The sequence below is a fragment of the Phoca vitulina genome, unplaced genomic scaffold, assembly GCF_004348235.1.
Source record: "Phoca vitulina isolate PV1807 unplaced genomic scaffold, GSC_HSeal_1.0 scaffold21, whole genome shotgun sequence".
Classification (NCBI taxonomy): domain Eukaryota; kingdom Metazoa; phylum Chordata; class Mammalia; order Carnivora; family Phocidae; genus Phoca; species Phoca vitulina.
The window spans coordinates 8647239-8671414 of NW_022589724.1; the positions used below are offsets into that span (position 1 = coordinate 8647239).

At 43.5% G+C, this 24176-nt stretch overlaps 1 long non-coding RNA gene across 1 annotated transcript in view; it reads right to left on the reverse strand.

Annotated features, from left to right (window-relative positions):
* LOC116641246 overlaps positions 1-9596 on the reverse strand; it is a 59399-nt gene extending 49803 nt beyond the window's left edge. The window contains exons 1-2 of the long non-coding RNA XR_004301152.1: positions 9481-9596; positions 8061-8153 (exon numbers count right to left, since the gene is read on the reverse strand). This is a non-coding gene — a long non-coding RNA (uncharacterized LOC116641246). The remainder of the gene's footprint in view (positions 1-8060; positions 8154-9480) is intronic.
* Between the last annotated feature and the right edge of the window lie 14580 nt (positions 9597-24176).

A 24176-nucleotide genomic window follows, 5' to 3' on the forward strand; every position in this document is an offset into this window, starting at 1 on the left:
AAGACAGGCTAAAATCTAATGAAATCACTCTCAAACAATGAAAGCAAGATGTTGACATCCTCTTCAGGGTCTGGCCCAAATTAAGATAGTAATGTCCACGGATAAGACAGGCAACTGAGTCAGAAGCTTTTCCAGGGGGAGGTCTTAGCCACTAAATCAGATGATGGCAATTACTGGATATTACCCGTTTGTGAGTTAAATGGTTATCTGCTTTGGGATGTCTGTTTTGACACTGTGAGGCCACCCCCAGAATGATTAACTTAACAAAGGCCTCTAGGGTGACCACACCCACTTTTATTGCCTATATTAACTTTCCTTTACACACTTCCCTCTAAGAAAGCAACCTTGAACCTGACTCTACTGACTGGCTGAGGTCGTGGTAAGCATACTTCACCATTGTCTTTCTGCTTCTGCATTCATATTCAACTTCCTATAGAGGAAATGCGTTTTAGTGCTGGTGTGAGATCCAATCTGTTAGCTCCAGGCTACAAGGAGACCAAATTAGTCATTCAAATGCTGAGTCTTCACCAACTCGTTCCCTCCCATCCCCCCTCACTTGATTCAGGTAAAGTGGCTTCCTTAGGGTTCTGCAAAGATCCTCTGCAGGTTATGTCACCAAGGAAGGACAGAGGTCAGACTTGACCAATGTTCTCTCAAGAGCTTTTGGTTTTCTGAGTTCTGTTCAGAATTGGGCTTTAGAAACATGGCTAATATGTATTAAAACTTGAGATTGGCCAACTGCAAAAATTTCAAATTATCTTAAGAAAGCCATCATGAGAAGTGTCTACAATTCTCCCAGAGTAACCTACCCAATATTCTGATGGTCAAATATTTAAGATGAAATATAATAACAAGTTGCTAGGTCCCTTAAGGATCTTATAGTCCAGACCCTCCTATTTTCACATCTAATATCAAACTTTCAAATGGGTATCCTGGTGGGGAATGTGACTGAGAGTTTGAATTAAATGGAATCTGGGTAAAATACTGTGACTATAGCAGATTATCCCACTAAACCCTTGGCTACTTGGTGACCTGCAGAGCATTTATTTATTTTGTGCTGCAGCAAGATTTCTTCTGTACATCTTCAAGGAGAAGACCTTGTCTGACCGGTTACATTTAGTTGGCGAGTCTTTCTCAGAATCACAGGGCTCTGGGAGTGAGAGGTATTATAGGACATTTGTAAAGGATTATTTCTGGATTGCTAAACCACTTAGTGACCTATTTTGAGGTTATCCGGTTAAGACTAGGGTACTATCCTAAGAGGAAGAGGAAGCTCCAGGGGTAAAGATAACCCAGACATCCCCCACACACCACTGCCACCAGTCTCTCAAACCGTTTGAGAACCGGTGAAGGGAGGCTGGTGACCAGGTATTAGAATTCTGCCTTCACAAGATTTTGCTAAGTCCTTATTTTATACCCAGAGGTCAGCTTTGAGGGCCTGGGCATATATTATAGTAGGGTAAAAATGAAGAGAAAAGTCTACAATGCTCACTATCAAAGGCCTATATAAATGAGAGACCGGGTCCCCAACCCACAAATCGGAACTTCTGGCCTTAAGATAAGGAATCATTCATAAGTTTGGGGAATCTGTGCAGTGGGTCATGGGGCGCAGTGACTCAGAATGGGAACCTGCACTGGTTCGCACATCCTCCTGCTTCTGCGTCCACTGGCCGGTAGATGCAAGGAGCCAACACGTAGGAAATACGTGGGTGATGATAATCACTGCACCAGCTATGCCAGGCTCAGCCCACCATCCAACGTCACCCGATTGTAGGAGGGAGATTGTTTTTAGTATGTGAGTTCAACACCAGAATTCACCTGATGCAGGAAAATGCTGAACGCCACTTGCTGGGAGAAGGCTGTCAACTAGAGGAAGTACAGAAGTCCGAGAAAACCCCAAAGTGGAGATTGTGGCTTCTGCCTGGCAGACGCAACTGTGTTGGGCTCTATGGGGGCAGCTCTCCTACCCAGATGTCTGGACGGTCCAATATTTCACAGAATCACCGTGACTTCCCCTGGGCTCCTTTCCTGCCGCTGAACACATGCAAGGGCCTGAGTCTCTCTCACCTGAGTCAGGGAGCTGTCCTCGGCAGTCAGCTCTTTTGTACTCTCTGTGTCACCCCAGATTCTGCAGCAGCACTGGTTCCCCTTTCAGACGTCTCTTGGTGCCTCAGCTTGGGATCTTAACTTGAATGAAGGTCATAACCAAGAGCTCTGGTAGACAAAGGCCCTGACCACGGCCCCACAGACTGGCCAGGGCAGGATGGGCCATTGTGGGAGCGTAGCCATCACTTAGCTTGGCAACTTTGCCGTCCCCCTGAAGGAATGTCGCCAACACCCAATCTTTCTAGACCTTGCAAGGCAAAAATCTAGTCACTGCCTGAGGGCACCTCCAGCTACACCACCTGGCAGTCATCGACTCTGAGGGGCACTGCATCATCTCTTGGTATAGGAAAGAAGCTACACTTTGGAGCTGGCCCGGTTCGCCCAAGTGGCCCTGAGTTTGGAATGGAGGGAGTGGACACAACTCTGACACAGCATGAAGATGAGAAGGCAGGTGGAGAGCAGGGCAGTTCTATTGCTTTCCAATGATGGCAAGCATGTGTCAAGTGTTTAATATGGGACAGGCATTGTCTAAGCATGTAGGACGAAGTCATTGGAGCCTCCCAACAATCAGACAAGGTAGGTACTGTTTTTGTTTCTACTTTATAAATAAGAAAAGTGAGGCACTGAGCAGTGAAAGAATGTGATGCAGGTAGTGAGGGGTCCGTTGGGGAGTCAACCCCTGGCTGGTGGCTCTCGCACCCCTACTGCTACGCGATCCATCCCCCTGTGAGGACTCTATTTCAACTCTACCACAGAATCTTTCCAAGTATTCTAGAGCTTTACTAGCCCCACTTTACACAGAAGAAGTTGAGTTTCAGAAAGGTTAAGTAATTTGTCCAAAAAGCAAACGGGTAGACAGTACCCAAGCAGGGATTTTAATCCCTGCCTCCAAAGCCCACACTCCTCGCCCAGCCACCCCCTACCATACAGCACACTCAATAGGTTCATTTTCCAGAAGTTTTGAAGCCAATGAGGATGAGAGAGAGACAGGGGCGGGGCGGGGGGAGGAAGAGCAACTGAGAAGGGAGGAAAAAAAATGGCTATTTAGGGAACAATTAAATTAATGAAATATTTATTTTTCACACATGTTCCGGATCTGAAGTTATATTGCATGAGGTTGGGGACGTAAAAATATATTATGTGTTACTTGTTTGCAAATCAAATGTCCATGCCTCATTCACTTAATGACATAAAAGCCTAGAAAAGGATTGAAACAAACTGGGACAATTTAAAAATAAGCAAAAAAATAAGCCCCTAAGGGGATGCAAAAAACCCCAAAACATGTTTTCCGCTCATTTAAAAAAATGGTCATGGTTTCTCCTCTTTGGTTGTTAAGGGCTCTGCAGCAATCACAGACAATTTGCCGTTGACCATTTGGGAGAAAGGACTTTGGCCCCACTGTGCAGCCTCCCTGCCTCACCCACAAAGGGTGGCACACTCCGGGGAGCTACTGCCATTCATCAAATGGGATCGGCTTTTAGACTCAGCTTTTAGAGCCACCCCACGGGGAAGAGTAATTGTTCCTCATGGTCTCAAGGGAAGACATCAGTTTGGCAGTGACAGTCCCCGAATCGCATGCATAATTGTTCTGAGGGAAGTATTATAGGACCAACAAAAAAGAAATCTGTGCTGTATTATTTTGCAGGTTCCAACTGGTTGGATATAAAACAAAACAAAAAAGAAATTACATACTTGATGCGAAATTAGAGCATTTAACATTTCTGTTTCTTTTAGACATTTTAATCTATTCCTCCATGAGGATAGCTAATGGTTGTCTAAAAAGCTTTTGCCACTTTCCTACTGCATGTTAAGATGCCTATTTTCTTTAGCTGGTCCTTCAACAAAACCATGTTCATTTTGTTCTTAGGATTTATTTCCAAGGATACAGTTCTTAGAGTAATTTAGGAATTATCCAAAGAATTATTAAAGGATTTAAGAGTCTTAATACAGCAGTATTAATTTACTAAGGGATCCTTCAGGAAATTTTTTTGAAGGTCTGGTGGTGAGAAAAATCTTAGAAAAAAATATCAGAGCCATAGGCTTCGAAATAATTAATAATAAGAGAGATGGAGAAATATAATTGTTCTAAAAAGAAGTTTTTTCATATACAAATGTATATGTGTGTAGATTACACTTACATCAGGCAAATTTCCTTGATAGCATTGGGCTAATATTTTTCCCCAAATACATTATATTTTTCCATCATTATGAAGAGATACATGATGTGTAAGGTGATCCACAAGGAAGGGTGATGGGCTTGCTCATGAACACTTTTTCTATTTACAGTTCTACTCCTAAAGCTAATTCAGTTCTCCTTTGATCCTAGGCCTAATAATAAGAACTATTTGGGTTTGAAAAGTCATATTTAATATCAGAAAACCAGTCTTTTAAGTATTTCCGTGTGCTAGCTACTGCTGAATGAGCCAGATGGTCTTAATTAAACAATCCACTCTGAGCCTAGAAGAGTAACTAGAAGTACAATCTGACACTCTGCCGAGTCTTCTTCCCCCTTGTGCACGTTTGAGTGTTTTCATCCATAACGTATGAGGTGCTTCATCGTCCCTCACATGTCACCCAGTAATGAGCGGGACACAGAAATTCTTCTCCACAGAGCATTTCTATAATCTGCGGGAAAGTGCTGTGAAAGCTATGAATGTGGGAGCAAGAGTCCAGAAGGCATGCTCCAGTGTGAAAGAGGATTCATAACTTGCCTTCGAAGGTGGCAGCTCTGTTACCTGGCCAGCCTTCTCTTTCACAGAACACCAGGGGGTATTTTAGAGATAGCATCTGGGGCGGAGCGGAACTGTGGGAAGAGAGAGGGTGGCTACCTTTCCCTTGATACAAAAGGAGAGAAAAGAAGGACCCCTTACAGGTGGGCAATAGAAAGAGGACCAAAGGGAGGGGAGATGTCTGAACTTGGGGTTCCAGGCCGAATGCTGCTTAATGTATGTGCCAACCCCCTTTGTTCATTACACAAGGAACAGATTGCTCACAAATGCTGTCAGATGTGTGAATTCTACAGAGGAATTCAGAGAAGAGGACAGAGAGCTAATATCCTGGTTACAGTCTCATGAAATCAATACAAGTAGCCATCCCAACCCCCCAGATCTGCAGGCTAAAAAATGAGTTGAAAAGCTGCAAATGGTGTTCTGCTTTCTCAAAAATGAATGGCAGAGTATTGACCCCAGATTCCTTCCCAAGTAACTCAAGAGGAGGATCTATTTTATACTGAAAGTGTTAGAGATTTAAAAAAAAAAAAAGCATATCATTATAAATTTGTTTAAACCCATAGAGTGTACAACACAGAGCATGAACTCGAATCTAAATCATGGACTCTGAGTGGGAATGACATGTCAGTGTAGGTCCATTAAATACACCACCGTGGTGGGGGATGTTGATAACGGCCATGCACCTGTATGAAAAATCTCTGTACTTTCTGCTCACTTTTGCTGTGAACCTAACACTGCTCTAAAAATAAACTCTATTTTTTAAAAAAGCAGCCTCTGCCTTTACCTTAATTGACTTTGTTTCATACTATTTCTCATAGCATTTATATTATGAATGGCTAATGTTTTTATTATTTATTATTTGATTTGTTTTTCTCTCTCTCACTACAATGTAAGAGAGGGACTTTGTCTTTTTTACCATTGTATTTCCAGTACTTGGAAGATGTTTGGTACTTCGTAGGTGCTCAATAATATTTTTTGAACAAACAGATAAATGATAGTAAGACCATCAATATATGTGATCCCAAATGAATGATCTTTGGTAGAATTCAATGATTTGGTAGGCATATGACCACAAGCAAATCACTTCCCGTCTCCGGGCCTCATTTTCCAAGTTGTCCAATAAAGAGTTTTGTCTAAATCAGCAGTGAGAAATCCTTGGTCTGAAGAATACATGTGGCCACCTAGTTACACAGATGATCTAATTTGTGTGTTAATTTATGATAAGCAATATCATCTTTGATCTAATTTACGCATGAAGTTAGAAACTAGAAAGCTGTTTCCTTGTTGCAATTTCTCCAATATGAACAGAAATTAACATCTTAGTGACTAAAAGACAGTGCCAAATTTTTCATTGGCATTTTTCTATTTAATAAGCAGCTAACTTGAGTTATTAAAATATACATTTCTCCACAGGAACCAATAAAACTATTTTTTTTCATTCTGACTGACAGAAAAACTGTGCATACCTTTTTTCCCCTCAGTTGGTCCTGGTGCAAAATAAAAAGGTTGCTGATACTTTGGTAGGCTCTCTCTTTTCGGAGATAAATGACTAAGGTTTATCAAAGTGGACTTGGAGGTGGTATGCAGCCAATAAATCTCAATTAGTCTACAGTAACTCTGTACTACCGTTACAAATCAGGGGCTCCTAACTAAATCCCCTGGAACAATTTGCCTCCTACATTTTGTTAACTGTAAGGTAACGGTAAAACATCTATTCTTCTTTAAGGTGACAGGAAGAGGGGTCGAAGAGACAGTTGGCAGAAACTTGTTTCTTTGTTTTAACTCTATATTTGAAGACCCTTGCTCTGTGAACTTTCTTTATGGATTCTGAACTTCACGTGTAATTAAATCTCCAAAGACTAGAATGATGATTGGCAAGTTGCCACTCTAGAAAATATGGTTGATTAAACAATACATTTCCAATTGTTCCTCTTCCAAGTCATACTAAACACAGCCATCATGATACTCTACCCAAGCCTAGATCTGATCATATTGCTTTCCTGCTCAGACACCCATGAAATCTCCCCAACACCTGGAAAATCCAACCTGGGGTTTTAGCATGGCCTTTGATGCTTCTGGTCTTCACAGAATGAATGCTCTCCTCAAACTTCATGAGGCTCTGAATGGATCCTAGATGTTCCTCCTTCCTTGTGTCTCCTCCCTTGCTCCAGACTGAACATCCCTCTCTGTCCCCTCACCCCTGCCAATACTCCAGAAATTCATTGCAGTGCCCTCCTTTTCTGGAAATCTTCCTATAGACCTATAATCACACATTCACTTAAGTGTTTTCTATCTCTCAGATTGACAGTGACTCATTTTGCCTTATAATAGATGTAATTATTTGTATCTTATTACCCTTTCAAGACTATAGGCTTCCTAAAGCCTGGAACCAAGTCTCATTCATCTGATTCCCAAACTACATTCTTTCCACTGCTCCAAACTACTTCTTTCCTTAGGAGGAGCAGCTCAGCCACTTGGAAGGAGTGTGTCTCCTCGAATAGGAAACATTCCCCCAGTGCTGTAACTTCTCTTTAACATATAGGTGGCCCTTAAGTCTGTCTCCTGTCGTCCATTAAAGAAAGACTGTGAGTCACAAGAGCAAGACCCCTACCCTCCCACCCCCCACCGTGAGGCCAGCACATGGTAAGAATGCCCAGTAAAGACTGTCTAAACCAGCCCATCCCCCTAGCTGAGCAAATGCATTTGCAATCCAGAAAGGGCTGGAGGGGGTCCCCTTGTTGTCCCCTTGGCAATTGTATAGTTTCCTGCAGCTGCTGTAACTAATTACTATGAACCGGATGACTTATAACAATAGAAATTTGTTCACTCACAGTTCAGAGACCAAAAATCCAAAATCAAGGTGTCTACACGCTCTCTCCGAAGGCTAGAGGGGAGTCCTTCCTTGCGTCTTCCCTAACTTCAGGTGGTTACAAGCAGCCTTAGTGTTCCTTGGCTCATAACTGCATCACTCCTACCCATGATCCTCACCTGGTGCTCGCCCTGCATGTCTCCTGTCTCTGTGTCTCTTCTCTTTTATAAGCACACCGGTCATACCAGATTAAACCCAATCATTTCAACTTGATTACATCTGCACAAACCCATCTTCCAAATAAGCTCACGTTCACAATTCCTGGGGGTTAGGACTTGAGCATACCTCCTTGGGGGACACAATCCAACCCACCACAGCATCCAACCTCCCTCCCCCTTGTAAAGCTTACTACTCACAGAGTTATGTACATCATTGTTTGTGGTCTTGCGGATGAGCTTCAATCTCCCACTCTCCACTTTCCTGTCCAGAGACAACACTAAAACCAAAACCTTTGAAGAAAAACAATGATTCCTTTTTAAAAAATAGAGCTATCGTTTTTAGATTATTATCTTTAATTGTGGCAAAATATATATAACATAAAATTTACCATCTCCACCATTTATAACTGTACAGTTCAGGGGCATTAGGTACATTCACATGGCTGTGCAACCATCACCACCATCAACATTCAGAACTCTTTTCATCTTGTAAAACTAAAACTCCGTACCCATTAAACAACTTGCCATTCCCCTCCCCCTTGATGGTTCTATTAAATGCAGAATCAATCACAAATGACTGATCATTGAGTTGCTTTAACCCAAGGTTTTGATTATATATAATATACACAATACAGTGATTATATATATATGTATATATATATACAGACACACATACACTGATTTTATTTATATATACACACACACATACAGTGATTTTATATATATACATATATACACACACACACACACATACAGTGATTTTATATATATACATATACACACACACACACACACATACAGTGATTAGAAGTAAAATAATAGTCTGGTGATAAAGTCACCACTAGAGGTAGGTATAATAAGCTAGACTGGTGCAATTGAGAAGAGTTTTATGCTGCTTGTCCCAGAATGTGACCCAATTCCCTCATTTGACTGACGAAATTATTGCCTAAGCAAAAGTGACTAGGGCCCCTTGGGGATGTTTGTGGTAAGCCCTCATGGGAAGGTCTTACTGGCCCTATTTGAAAGTGCATTCAAATCAACGTTACATTTGTTTATAGCTCTTATCTGTGCCAGACATTACTCTAAGCACCGGGACACGGAAATAATACATTCCCAGCTTCCAGAGCTCAAGTCTTTAGGAGATAGAGATAGTTAATACCAGGAATATCTGGTATTTTTCTTTTTTTAAATACAGCTTTTCTATCTTTAAATATTTTTTTTTTAAAGGATACTACATGTCAACTGTACTTCAATTAAAAAAAAAAAAAAGGATGTTAAAATCTTCCTTTGGGCAACTTCCTCTTCTTTACTCCTCTGCCTCATCAGTCCCAAACCCCTGGTATTGTACTTTTTAAATATTTTTCATCGGGGATCGGCTTTGCAAGGAAGGATGAAGTGTTTGTGGGCATTAAGGAGATGCTGGAAAACACAGATCTGAAGTTCAGGAGAGTTCTGTGTTGGAAGAAAGGTTTGAGAGCAGTTAGCTGGAATTGGTCAGAGGACAGCTAGTGGAATTGTTCCCCATGAGTGTCCTATCTAGTGCTTCTGCAGCTTTTCCTGGCCTGGGGGAGTGTGCACTCCTTCCCAAAAGTGTACCGCCCAGAAGATTGTAGTATACCCTTTTCCAAGAAGCTCTTGGACATCCCGAATCTTCTCTTTCTCTGCTTATTCTTAGCTGTTGATATTCGGTCCTCGGTCCTTTTTTGATGGTCACTTTATACTGTCTTCCTGGTCCATCTCATATAATCCCGTGGCTGAAATTACCGTATATAATCTGATGAGTTCAAAATGTAAATTACCAATACAGACTTCACTCCCCAACCTTAAAACCACAGATCCAATTGCTTAGGGGCATTTTCACTTAGAACTTCTACTGGCATATTCCTTGAGCAAGTCTAAAAGTTACCTATCTCCCACTGCCAGATCTCTCCATCCCATGCTGTGCTCTGTGTATGTGTGTGTCTGTGTGTGTGTGTTATCTTGGTGAATCACACTGGCATCCATGCCTTTTTTCCCCTCTCTTTATCAGTGAGACATGGAGGGAGAACAACCTAACTCAGAGCTTCAGGATTCTCAATGCTTTTGGAATTAGATTGTCTTAAATTCAGGGATATGTAAGAACACATTAAAGATTAACAACACACTCTCCAATTCCCATGCCCTTAATGTTGTGTTCCCCAATTGCAGCAGTGCATCAGAAATTAGGCAAGATTGAGATGTGTATAGACTACCATTCCAAGAATAGGCATGCTAGGAAAAAACAAAACAGATCAATATTCTATACTCCAAAGCCAGGATTTTCAGAGCTGTTTACTAGTGAGGCAGTGACTTTTAGTCCTTAATTTGATTAATGGGTTTTAGCGACTATCTATAGCTAACGAGAAGACCGAGAAAAAATGTCTTTATATAGCTTGCGGGATTTTGTCAATTTGATTCCTTATACTTTTCAATGTTGGATAAAATAAGGCAAGCTGGACAAGAATTATCTGGAGGGGCTGATTTATTTGGATGATGCACTTGTTTCTGGTATGAACTTGGTGGAATGTACCACTGGAGGAAAGTATATCTAATATTGCTCTTTGATATTATTCTGTTTGATCTCACTCAATGATGTTGAATATTAAGTGTCACAAGAACTACCTTAAACAATTGACTCTACCCTTCCAATTACAGAAATTTAAAGATGTTCCTGGAGTTCCATGGAGGAGATTTTGAAAAATGATTCCATAATTATGAAACCATAAATGAGTTTATTCAGAGCTATCAGGTCAAACACCCAGAAGCAATAAGGACCAGAGCCCTGGCCTCTGCATCATCAGACCGGAAGGCTATGGCCAGGCCTTCAGGCCCCTGGTGGATCATTTGAACTTTGTGGGTCCTGGGTTTCCTTTTAGGATAATAAAAATGTTTTGGAACTAGATACAACATTATGAATGTACTAAGTGCCTCTGAATTGCTTACTTTAAAATGGTTAATTTTATGATGCATAAATTTCACCTCAGTTATATGTTTAGAAAGTCCTGTCAATTGATAGTGGTTGAATTCTCCTGCTCCAACAACTTCCTAGTTCTTTGGCAATAAATCCCCAATGCATTACCATGTGTCATAAGACACTACAAATCCAGCCCTGCCTACTCCTCTCACCTTTCTTTGCCCTCATGGCTGCTTGCTGTATGCTAGTCACACGGTGTTTTGGGTTCTTAAACACAGCGAGTTTGTATTCTTTTCTTTTTTTTTTTTAATGTTTTATTTATTTATTTGAGAGAGAGAGAGAGAGAGAAAGAGAGTGCACACAAGCAGGGGGCAGGGGGAGGAGCAGGGGGAGAGGGACAAGCAGACTCCACACCAAGCTCAGAGCCTGACTAGGGGCTCAATCTCACGACTCTGAGATAATGACCTGAGCAGAAATCAAGAGTCAGACGTTCCACTGACTGAGCCACCCAGGTGCCCCTCAGGGTCTTTGCACGAGCTATTCCCTCTTCCCAGGATGCCCTTCCCTTGGCTTTGTGCAGGACCATCATTTTCTTACCACTCAGGTCTCAGCTCAAAGCCACTTCCTCAGAGAAGTGTCCCCTAATGATCACATCTAAATCTGTCTCTCCTTAGGCACTATCATTCCACTTGGGTTTGTTTCCTCTTGAGCACTTACACCATACAAAATTATTTTTCATTCATTTTTTACTCATTTAATATCTGTTTCTCTCCACTAGAAAGTACATTTTGAATGAAGAGGAATTTTGTAGATTCTGTTCATTTCTCCATCCCCACTGACTGACACATGAAGGCATCAAAGATTCTTTGCTGCAGCAGGGCACCTGGGTGGCTCAGTCAGTTAAGCATCCAACTCTTGATTTCAGCTCAGGTCATGATCTCAGGATTGTGAGATCAAGTTCCACATTGGGCTCCGTGCTCAGCGTGGAAGCTGCTTAATATTCTCTCTCTCCCTCTTCCTCTGCCTCTCCCCCCTCTCTCCCTCTCTCTCTCCCTCTCTAAAAAAAAGATCCTTTGCTGCATGAACAATTGAAAGGAAGAAAGGAAGGAAGAAAAGAAGGAGGGAGGGAGGGAAGGAGGGAGAGAAGGAGGGAGGGAGGGAGCAATGAATGATCCAATGAAGGAAGACTGTTAGGTCACACCTAGGTAGGGGTGGCCCAGAATTCTATGATAGATTAACAACATCTGCCATGAGTGCAGAACAGCACTGGTGTGTCATAAAGGCGGTGGTGTGCTGATAAATGTTTAATAAGCAGTTCTCAGAGGGGCTGGGGTGGGAGATGATGTCCTGACTTCTGGCATTTATCAGTTTACATGGTTTAAACATTCTCACCGTGGCTGATTTCAAGCAATCAGTAAGTTGTGACCTGGCTCATGAAATTCCTGGAAATTTAATAATCAGCCCTTATGAGCTGGGACAAGCCAATTCCAGCACACCACCAGAAGAAACAACCTGTATCTGCCGCCCCTGAGATAGTCCTATACTTGCCTTTTACAGAGGGAGAACCTGAAACCCGGAGAAGAAAAACCACTGGATCAAGATTACACAGCAAATACACAGCAGAGGCCAGTTCCTTGTTTAAAGGCTGTTTTTCTTTGTAAAGACCTTCAGATGCTGTCAAAAGAAAAGCACCAAGAGGCACAGCACAAGTTTCTGCCTTGAGAGGGCTTTATTGAAAGAGCTGTAAGGCTGTGTAGCTAAAGCTTCTGGCAAGGACCCAAGCAGGTTGACAAACTCCTTGCTTGCCAGAAGTTTGGCTAGCCAGAGGGTTTTTCAACACTTGCATCTGCTCGGGGAAGGCTCCACAGCACACCTTGAGCTACCCCCCACCCCCCCCAACGCGAGTTGCTTCTTCAGGCCCCATGGACCTCAGCAAAAGGGCTAAGGAGCTGACCAGCTATAAATTCAACTCTTTTATCTCTAGGAGTAAAATTGAGGGACATTCTTAAAAGTTGGTTTTTGTTATTCAAAACAGAATTTAATGCAGAATCCAAAAGAACACCTAGGGAACACACACACATACACAGGGAAAGAAATACCAAAATTCACCCCCCTGCAACTGCATCCCTTATCAAGCCATGCCTCCTTCTATTGTAACACGGAACACGGTGTTTGTTTCCCAGGGATATTCGTGTGGTGGACGGTTGGCTCTTTAAGCACAGAAAACTTTTCTTACTCATCTTTGTTTCTTTCCTCAGTTTTGAACCCTCAGAATCTCCCAGACATCTCACACAGAGCCTGGTTGGTTGACTTGCTGAACCGAGAAACGTGGAACCCTGTGAGCAAGCAGAAGGACACAGCAGGTGGGAGTCCTGGACTATAGCCCCTGCTCTCTGACCTGAACGCTAGGGATTGAGACAACCCATTTCCTCTTACAGCCTCAGTGTTCTCATCTGTAAAATGAAGCCATAGGACTGCAGAATTACCAAGGTCTCTCTTGTCGCTCAAAATCTTGGAGTATGGAACAGTTTTCAGATCGCTTTATTACATTCCCCGGGATGCAAGGTAGTGAGCTAGTTCAGAATGCAGGGAAGGGAAGGAAGAAGTGGAGGGGGAGGAAGATGAGGTGGGGGGGGTGGTGGGCGGGGAGGAAGCAGGTGGAGAGATGGCAGGGCATGGCAGCATCTGGCCCCCTCTGAATGAGAGTTGATGTGTGGGGAAACATGCCGAGGAGGAAGGATCTAAGCCGATGACATTACTTGAGTGGACTCTGGTCACTTGTCCTTGTATTTCAAGGTCAGCAGATAGAGATTCCATCTAGAACCAGCATCTTTTTTTGTTCCTTTTTAAGGTTCTGTTTCATGTGATTTTAAAATTATTAGACCATTCACCATGATGAAGCACAGGAAAATAATAAGAAGAAAAAACCATTATATTTGCTTACAATATTATATTTGCTTATCATTTTTACTCTGCATTTAGATAGCATTACATTGACATCAGTGGGATTACACTCGATGTCATGTTTAATGACTTGCCTAGCCTCACTCAATTAGGAACAACAGTTTCTCTATCAGTAGAAATCAACATTGCCATCCATACGTTCAGTGACTTATTATGATGTCATAGGGATGTAGAAATAATTATTTAACCAGTCCCCATGACAGGGCATTTTGGTGTTTTCACGACTGCGCAGGCCCACAGAAGCACTTTGAAAGAAGTTATACTGCTTCTGCAAAGGCAGCCCCTACCCAAGTGGAGAGGACAGACTCCAGCTGCAGTGAGCCTTGGAACTCTGCTCTTCTGAGCGTCCGGCACTCTTTCTAACCCCGGAGTGGGAGAAGGGCGAAGGGAGTTTCTGCAGCTGCCAAAAATTCTGCAAGAATTTTCTCCTTTTTAATGCCATAGACAAGGAGTTCGCCAAATCCAGCCCTCTACCTGGTTTTGTATGGCCTGGGAGCAAAGAATGGTTTTTACATTTTTTTTTAATGGCTGAAAAAAATAAAAAGAGTAATACTTTGTGACACACGTGAATTACAGGATTCAAATTTCAGTGTCTATAAATAAAATTGTTTTTCACCTAGCATAGTTACCAAAGTTTTATGGGGACAGGGCCATGCTCATTCATTTATGTGATGCCTATGTTGTTTTGTGGCCAGGATGGTAGAGTCGAGTATTTGCAACGAATGTCTTACTGCCTCTGGTGCTTCACATATGCCCTTCGCGTAGTCTGCCAATGGCGGCCAGGGTCTATTTTCTACTCAACATGACAACTTCTTGTGTTCACAATGATGTCTAGTAGTCATTAAAATCTGGGGCTTTATAATAATTTCTAGGTTTGGAGAAATCTTGGGCTGTAGACCCGCTCTGTGGGTCTAACTGATGAATTCATGTGACTCATTTCTCTGCTACCTGCCTCAGTTTCCCAGTCTGTGAAATAGGCAACTTGAATTAGATCTCTAGGGCACTTCATTCATTTCTCTACTCAACAAACACGTTCTTTGTGCTTACTATGTGCCAAGCCCCATGAAAACTCTGGAGCTTCCTGATAATGTTTATGATGTGGGACAATATTCTGTGGTTTTCACTCAAATGTAAATGACTACAGATAAGAAAAGGAAATGTGAAGAAATCTACCCGGAAGAAATCCAGGAGGGTCCCTTGCTGTAAATGCAGGCAAATGACTTCTCCCTGAAATTAAATTTAGAGGCTCAAGGACTTCCAAATGCAATAACTTCTTGTAGGAGACTCTGACGAGAAAAGGGTGTATCTTGTGCCAGGACCCTCTCTTAGCCTTTCACCTGCTCCAATTTGCCAGAGGAGCTTTTCCTGAAAATACAATTGTAAGATGTCACGACTCAAAGGGACAGCTTCATTTGATGGAGAGGAGCTAGAACACACCTCTTGTTCACTGAAGTTTCAGATCTTTGTGACTTGCCGATTCAGCAATCACTAATTGAGCTCCTGGTGTTGTGCACATCCATGGCTTGGGGTGTGCTGTGTCTGGGGGGAAATCCTGATATGGCTTCAAAGCCTAAAGTTTCTAAAACTCTGATTCTCTGTACCCAAACAGGGCTCCTTGGTGGACACCAGCTCAGGCTAAGAGAGAAAGGCTGACCTTTTCTTGATTTCTCAGGCATTATAAACCAAGGACCCTTTGAAGCCATGAATGCATCTTTATAATTATTAATATAATAATCATAACAGCTAATATTTATTAAACATCTATGTTCTAAACTCTGCATTAAGTATGTTATATGCATTTTTGCATTTAATCCTTCTAATAGCCCCCAAGGTAAGTATTATCCATTCATTTTCCAATGAAGAAACCAAGGCTCAAGGAGCCTAACTAAGTAACTTGTTTAAAGATGCTCAATTAGCTGGAGATATACCAGAACCAGAAGTCAAAACTCTCTGGCTCTGAAGTCCTTGTTCTTAATACTATAGCATATTACAGTTTTATTATCCTCTTTCCTTTAAATGCATACACTCCTGATTCCTTCAAATTGTCTCCACCTTCTGCAGTTTGATTCAATTCAATCCAACTAATATTTAAGTTTCTACCCAAGGTTCCAATAAACAGCACACCTCTGATTGCTTTGAACAATTTTCTGCTAAGACTTTTCATGTATATGTCTTGACTAACAGCTGGTTTGCAATAGACACACAGAAGATCTCAACTGAATGATGATCTAGCGTCCCCCATCCACTAGACCATGCTCCTTAACTGCGGGGGCTCCCTTGACTTCTCTATCTGCAGAGCTTAGCCCACTGCAGGTGTACTACACTAGAAAATCATGGTAACGGTCACATCCTTGAGCCCCTCCGAAGGGCTCCTGGACCTCCTGCAGACCCTGCTGAGGGCTCAGCCATAGGCAGCCATGTTTTACGATGTGATCCTCTCTCTTTCATTTATTTATTTTTTGTGGGGGGCTTAACAACAGAAGTTTATTCCTTACAGTTCTAAAGGTTGGCCAATTCCATTCAGGGTGAAAAGCCTCTTTTTGGTTTTCCGGCTGTACCTCCACATGGCACCTTTTCTTTATAGTCATTGGGAGCTTAGAATGGGGTTCAGGTGTGACAGGAAGGCGGGGAGGAAGGAGAGAGGAAGACTGAGAGGAATGCAATGGAGATAAATGTAAAACTTAGAATGACAAGACCTAAATTGGATTGTTGATCCAAAAGATTGGATGGAGAGAGGGAAACAGCATAGCATCAAAATGTAGTTGAAAGGCCTGCTTGTCTGTGAGTGAGAAAAACCAGAGAGGGCCCACAGAAGGGGGCCTGGTGAACCCCCACAGGGCAGAGAAAACCACTATTTACAAGGCCCTAGAAGAGGTGGGCACAGAGCAGTCAGGCTCATTTATAAGGGACAGTGAAATGCATCATAAGGAAGGGGGACTTGTCACCTAATGACAGACTCATTAGATGGACCTGGAGCACTGGATCACTCCGAGCCTCTGTTTCCCTCCTCTGTCAAAGAGCTTCTAGTAATAGTTGCTTGGGGGGTTGCTGTAACAATCAAGAGAGAGAAAGGGCTTGCACCCTGTGTACACCTGCTTCTTGCTTTTTTTAAAAAAATATTTTATTTATTTATTTGACAGAGAGAGAGATAGCGAAAGCAGGAACACAAGCAGGGGGAGTGGGAGAGGGAGAAGCAGGCTTCCCGCGGAGCAGGGAGCCCTACTCGGGGCTCGATTCCAGGACCCTGTGATCATGATCTGAGCCAAAGGCAGACACTTAACCAACTGAGCCACCCAGGTGCCCCAGGCATACCAATTCTTAAGACAAATTCTAAAACAAATTTGTTACAATGAATAATGCGACATCTTCAAAAATAATTTTACAGCAAATGCAGAAATATTTTGAAGATGGCTGCTTTTCAAATCTGCCTTCAACTCTTTCCTCAAGGGGAAGATTTTAAAGAATAATTCCAAACCTTTTGATCATTAAGAAGCTAATGTCATTATCAAGGATAATATGGCCCAGTAGCTTTTACTGGTCCAGCTCCCTACAAGGACAGAACTCAGAATATGGTACAGAACCAACAGAGTGTAGTGCCATCATTAATTAGCCATATCCAACCCTGGATGCACATGTGAAAGATGGGGCCTGGAAATAGCATTTTCTCTGAAGTTTCGCCTAGTAAGGCTGATGTGAAGCCAACATTTAAAAACCTCTGATAAACTATCTTAGCAAAGAAGTTAAGCAACACTCCCAGGGAGGTCAGGTCCTCCCAAAAGGACCATGAAGCATTCATTGTTGGTAGCTAACCTTTTAAAAAAATATAAACATACCCTTGCTTGCCCAGATAATTTGAAAGTGCCACCACCTGCATTTGATGAACCTTGTGCCCCTTCTTTCCACAGTTTTTTCAAACATGAGATGTTCGGGCAGTTTTGCACTTAGAATACCAGCATTGGAGTGGTCATGCTCGTTCATCCTCGAGAACTTCATTCATGCTACTACCCCATCTAATACCTCCTTTTCCTGCTCACCTGACCCCACTCTACCCATTCCCATCCCCCACCTTGCCAACTCCTACTCATCCTTGTGACCTCCATTTATTTTTTTAAAAGACTTACTTATTTGAGAGAGAGGAGCGGGGAGGGGCAGAAGGAGAGAGAGCCTCAAGCAGACTCCCTGCTGAGCACGGAGCCTGACGTGGGGCTCGCTCCATGCCATGACCCTGAGATCACAACCTGAGCTGAAATCAAGAGTTGGACACTCAACCAACTGAGCCACTCAGGTGCCCCGTGGCCTCCATTTAAATGTCATTTCATACAGGAAGGCTTCCCTGGACACATACCTGGACAAGGCCTGCCTACCATTGGCTCCTTCCTGACCCTCCCAAGGACTTGTAACCTCCTGTCTAGAGGTATCTTCTCCACTCTCCTGTGCGCTCGACAAGGGCAGACCCTGTTTGGTCTTCTTCACCCTGTATCTCTGGTGCCCAGCATAAAGCCTGGTGCATCGTAGATGTCTAATAAATATTTGTGGAGCGGATGAACGAATATCTGGCCTGCCATATTGTATACATGCAGAAACTGAGGACCAGAGAGGCACTTACTCAAAGTTCAGCTGAACATCAGTCACAGAGCCGGGACTAGAAATAATGAAGATGATAAAAACGCACTGAGCCTTTGCTAAGTTCCCGGCACTGTGCTGAGTGCTGTTTATCCATTATCTAGGTCAATCCTCATCAGATGACTATGAGGTAGTTCCTAAAACCAGGTGCTGTCCTGGATTCTCTCCCACGCCCTCTCATCTAATCCCTCATCAAATTCTTCCAGCCCTACAAAATACATTTGCATCTGACTCTTCTTTTTACCTCCACCACAGACAAAGCCTCTGTAACTGATTTTCCAAACTACTGCAACAAATAGCCACAAACTGATCTCCTGGCTTCTGCTCTTGGCCCCTCCCAAACTATTCTCCAGCAACAGCCAGAGAGGGGCTGCCATTGCCAGGGAGGCCATGCTCTTCTGCTTAAAACCCTCTGGTTTCCATCATCCAGGATTGAGATAGAAGTTCCTTACTGTGGCCTGTGAGACCCAAGAGGATCTGGTTCCTGCTAGCTTTCTGACCAACTCTACTGCTTTCCCGTTGCTTGCTTCTCTCACCACACTGGGCTCCAGCACCCTGACTTCACCAAACGTGTGCCTGCTTCTAAGCCTGTGCCCAGACCGTGCCCTCTACCTGCAGCTCTCCTTCTACTTTCTCACTGCCCAACTTCAGACCTCATAAAATGTCACCTGTTCAGAGGAGCCATGCCTAACCCACTCTAACCTAAAGGAGGCCCTTACTCATCACATAACACTACTGTTTTTCTTTAGAGTACTCATCACTATGTAACATTTTTCTTGTCTAACTCTTTATTGGCCATCTGCCTCCACTGTCATATTGCCCTCCTGAGTTATTAGCCCCCAGGATCTCATCTATATCATTCACCACTCGACTCCCATACCTAGAACAGCACTTGTTCATTGCTTATTACAAACTTTCTGAATTAATGAACCAACACCCATTTTTTCAGATGAGAAAACTGCAGCTCAGAGAAATCCAGTAAGTTGCTCAAGATCACACATTTATAAAGGGGCAGCACTGGGATTCAAGCACATGCAGCTTCTCTCCAGAAAATTCACTCAACCCTGAAACCTAGATTCTATAGCTTTGAGCCCAGTGTCCAGTTCTCTTCACCATTCCCGATTCTTAGAAGGGAAGACCTATGTGGTTTTTCCCTCTAAGGTGGCTGAGATTCCCAGATGAATCGGGCTTTGGGAAACCATTCCCCTCACCATGGACTTTGAGAGGCATGGGACCAAGGCTCCAGCAACCAATCCCTGCTGCCCAACCCATATGTGAAAACATTTTGATGATCCCCATTGTGCCATTCAGAGAAACAGCCCTCATATAACCCCATGCCTGGGCCTTGGATGGTAGGACTATTTCCATTCTCCCTGTCATGGAGCCACTGGGGAGATGGTGATGTGTATAAATAAGACATGACTCTACCTGAGGTTGCACGGGGCTCTCCCCCTCCAGAACATTCAGGGTGTGGGAGGGCTGGAGGTCACCAAAACAGAGAGGTGAAGTGGAGTGGTGAGTGAGGGCTGTCCTGGGGATGAACTTTGAGTTCCAGAATCCAGGCTCCATTTCTGCTGTCCTGTGACCCTGTGTGGTCACAGCAGGGGGCAGCGAGAATGCTAGTTCCACCAAACATGGTGTTTATTAGCTCAAGAAAGACATTTCACCAAGCCTCAGCTTACTCATTTGCAAAATAGTGATAGCAATCCCCATTGCACAGCCCCAGATGGTGGTTGGCATTCTATTCACTCAGGTGATAAAGCTGGTAGGGAAGAGACAGGAAGGAAAGTTATTGCTGAGGATATATTTGAAGGGGAAGAGAAGATGAGGTGGCAGGAATTTAAATAATAATATTGCACTCCCTGGCATTGCACTGTTGCTTTACAATGCACTTTCATGTCTCCATCTATGTGACGACTCACAGCCTTCTAATATGCACAATACTACTACCATAATTACCCCTAACTCACACAGACAATATCCTCCAAGGAGAAGATACTGAGTCTGATATATAGAATCAGGTAGTAGGAGGTAACCATAAAGAGCAGATATTTGCAGTTAGAAGATCTGTATTTAAATTTGCATTCTACCATGTCAATCCTTGTTAAAGTCTCTGAATATCAGTTCCCTCTTCTGTAAAATGGGGACAATAGTTTCTCCCAGAGCTGTGATCTTGTAGGTGAAATGCTTTAAGATGAATGCCACAGCTCTATAAAGTAATGTTGTAACTTGCCCCCCTGGGGGATGCTGCTGGCTTCCCATCTCTCCTTTTTATGGAGGAAAACTGATTCTTTTGGAAATCAGTACCTCCTGGCTGCCTTTCAGGATCTGGGCGAAGGTTCTAGCATAATCTGGCCTAGGCTGCTAGTCTGGGGGCAGTGTGGTATAATCGTAGCCTTGGGAAGACATGAACGTGAGATGTCAGAAGCCTCCTAGCTACGAGCAGAGGGCCCTGAGTCCCTGCTGGGGCATCCCCCAGGTGTCAGCCTTTGTCCACTTTTGCAGAGATCTGGGAAGACCCAGGGCCACAGTCCTGAAAGCATCCAGAGAAGAACAGCTTTGCACAAAGCCAAAGGACCTGTGCCTCTGCCGTTGGAGAGACCAGGGTTGCCTCTGTGAGCTGAGTCTGCTCATCATCAGGCAGAAGGGGCCAGAATCACTTCTTGTCTGCCCCCAAGGCTGAAGGTGCTGTCTACTAGCCCCACAGCGACTGCTCTGTGCTCAACCTCAGGCCCAGCACACAGTTGCCCCTGACCTCCTCATGCTGGCAACCACTTTTTGTGCTGTTTCACAGCAGTGAGAGGAGCTGTGGCCTGCCCTGCCCTGGGGAGTGTCTGCAGTGAGAGCAGGCACTGAATTGATTTTCAAGATTAACTGTCATCCCCAGCTGGGAAGCAGCACTCACAGGAACTGAGCAATCTTTCTGGGTTTTCTCCTGCTTCAGAAAGCACTTTCTCTGCCAGGTATCTGGGAAGGCAATGGATTGGTGGGTCCTAGGAGGTCTTTTTCTGGCCACTGAAAGATAAAGCCCTCCAATGGTGAGTACGAGGAGGCACCGAGAGAAACTCCAGTAAGAAGGGCTCCCCCTGTGGATGTGAGTTTCATCCTCTTTGCTGTGTGGTCCTAGGCAGATTGCTTAACCTCTCTGACGTTTCAGATTCTCGCCCCTCAAAACAAACTATTCACACTTACCTTATCAGGTGCTTGTGAAAATTAGAGAAAATAGAGATGCACAAAAGTGCCTGGCCCAAGAAAGCACTCAATAACATGGAAGGTGGCCATTTTACAATTCCCACCTCAACCAGGGCTGTTCCCCCAAACTGGGGGGAAATTTTTCAACAGGAACTCCACCAAATAATAAGGGAAGTCAAAAAGGAAATGAACAAATAAATATCTTGTTTGAATTAGAAAAGTATGAAATTTTCATAGTCCAACTTTCTGTTGGTTTCAGACCTTGGTAGCTGAGATCACCCTCCCCACCAAGCTCACCTGCCCATCTCATCTCTACGTAATCCCCAGGTCATTCTGGTCTCCAAAACAGATCTAGAGATTTAGCTTATCCTGTTTCTTGGACCAGTGCCAAAGCTCCTCCTTGTGAATTTCAATCCATTGCCCTTGGAGTCTTGCCCACCCCAGGAACGCTCCCTCTGGCACGAGATCTCTGGTGCCCGAGTTACTTGCAGGACTCTGAGGTCCAACCGTTGAGACCCAACGAAGGTCTGGACTATTAGCCATGCCTGCATGGGATGTCACAGTGTGCTCACTCCTGTGAAAACCAGCTTCCCTGACCCCATTCATAACCCAGCCCTCAGTGCATCTCACCTAAATCAAGATCACACCGGATGCTTGCTAAAGATGCCAAGTCCTAGGCCGCCTCTGGGCCGACCCACAGAGAATCTCTAAGGGAGAGGCTAGGAATCTGCCCATACAAAAAGCCCCCAACTTACTATTATGCCCATGAAAGTTTGAGAACCACTCAAGCACAGGAACAGGAAGGACTTTTAAAATTTTGTAGTCCTCTTCACTTTTATCTGAGAGGAAGAGGGTGTAAACATCTGAGTGAGGCAATCCACCAGGCAGAAGCACCTGCAATCTGTGAAGTGCCCCACATGTTTAAGGAATCGTGATGAGGAACCTTAGGGCAAAGGACTAGTTCCATATTCCATTGATCTTTATATATCATTTCATGTAGTGCAGCACTGGCCAGCAGAAGGCATGTGCTGAATGTTGAATTTTTGTCCGTATGATGGGGAAAGGGGATAGAGGTACTTACTTGATTTTTATTTGAATGTTGCCAAAATGAATTTAGTTTTATAATATTACAGATGACTTGATATCCACAGAGAAAGGATTTGTATATACACGCACACACACGTGCGCACACACACACACACACACATTGGCTAGCAGAAATAAAGACATAGTCTTTCAGATTTATGGCAAAAAGAAAGAAAAGAAGGTAATATTGAGGACCTACTACATGCCTCACATTTTTATAAAATTATCTCATACAATTCTCCCAATTCCCTTAGGTAGGTATTATTAGTTCTATCTTCAGATAAAAAGTGTGGCACAGAGTTGAATAATTTCCCCTCTTTCCTTTTGCTATCAAGTGGCATGGTCCATCTTCAAACTGGAATCTGGCTGAGTTAAAACCCTTGGTCTTCATCCTTTGCTTCTTTCCTAATTTATGGTTGTATGCCTCTTTATACTTAACAAAGTATGCCTAAGGAGATCAGGGTCTATGAGGGAGTATAAAAGAAATGGATGAATATCTATATTAGGAGTTTGACCTGGATTTGTAGAGAGATGTGGTGTAGCAGGGGTTCCAAGGAGGTGGCATTTGCATCTCATTGCAGAGATTTGGGATTGGCCTGGAAGGACAGGAAAGACCGCTCTAGGGGAGAGAGTGAGAGGGCATATCAGCTGACAGGAACAGCATGAGTAATTGTGTGGAGGTGGATACAGCAAAGAGTCTAGATTGATTGGAGCAGCAGCTAAGGCCTCAGGAAGGAAGAAAGCATGGGCTTATAATATGGCCATTGGGGGTAATTTTATATTTCTTCAGCAGTACCCTGCAGCCCTGCAGACTGGAGCCAAAGGAACAACATCGGGACTGTTTAGGTAGAAATGGCCAAATGGCAACACATCATGGTTGGCCGGCAGTGTCCTACTACTGGAACAGCTGACTCTGGAGCCCTGCTTGGGCTATAAAGCAAGGAGGATAGCAGGAGGAGATTGGGATGGATCATGAGAACGTGATAGACTGATGACTTCAAGAGTAGGAGCTCATGAAGTGTTTAGCAATTTGTATGTCTCTAGCTGCAAGGAACAGAAAACTCTAATCAAATAGGCTTTAATAGCAAGGGAATATCTGAGTTAACCCCCATAACGAGAAGTCCATAGGTAGGGCATCACTTGATGAGGACTGTGAGGGCTATGACTCTGCTTCTCTTACAACCTATGGACTCTGCCCTTCTCCAAATATTGGCTCAGCCTCCGGCCAGTAGCTAAATAACCACAGGAACTGCAGAGGTCAGCTTCACAGAGGACAGTATCCAGAGGAAAATGAGGATTGTCTCTTTCTTGCCTCTCTTATCAGAAAGAAGAAAAACTTTCCCCCAAAGAGAGACTTCCTCTCATGTCCCATTAGCCAGAATTAGGTCACCTGCCTGTGTCTAAACCAAACACAGCAGAGGGCGGGAATTCTCATGACTGACATCATCTGGAGTGGAATAGGTATTGGGGACTCAACTAAGCAGCCCCTACAGGGGACAAGGAAGGAACCCACATGT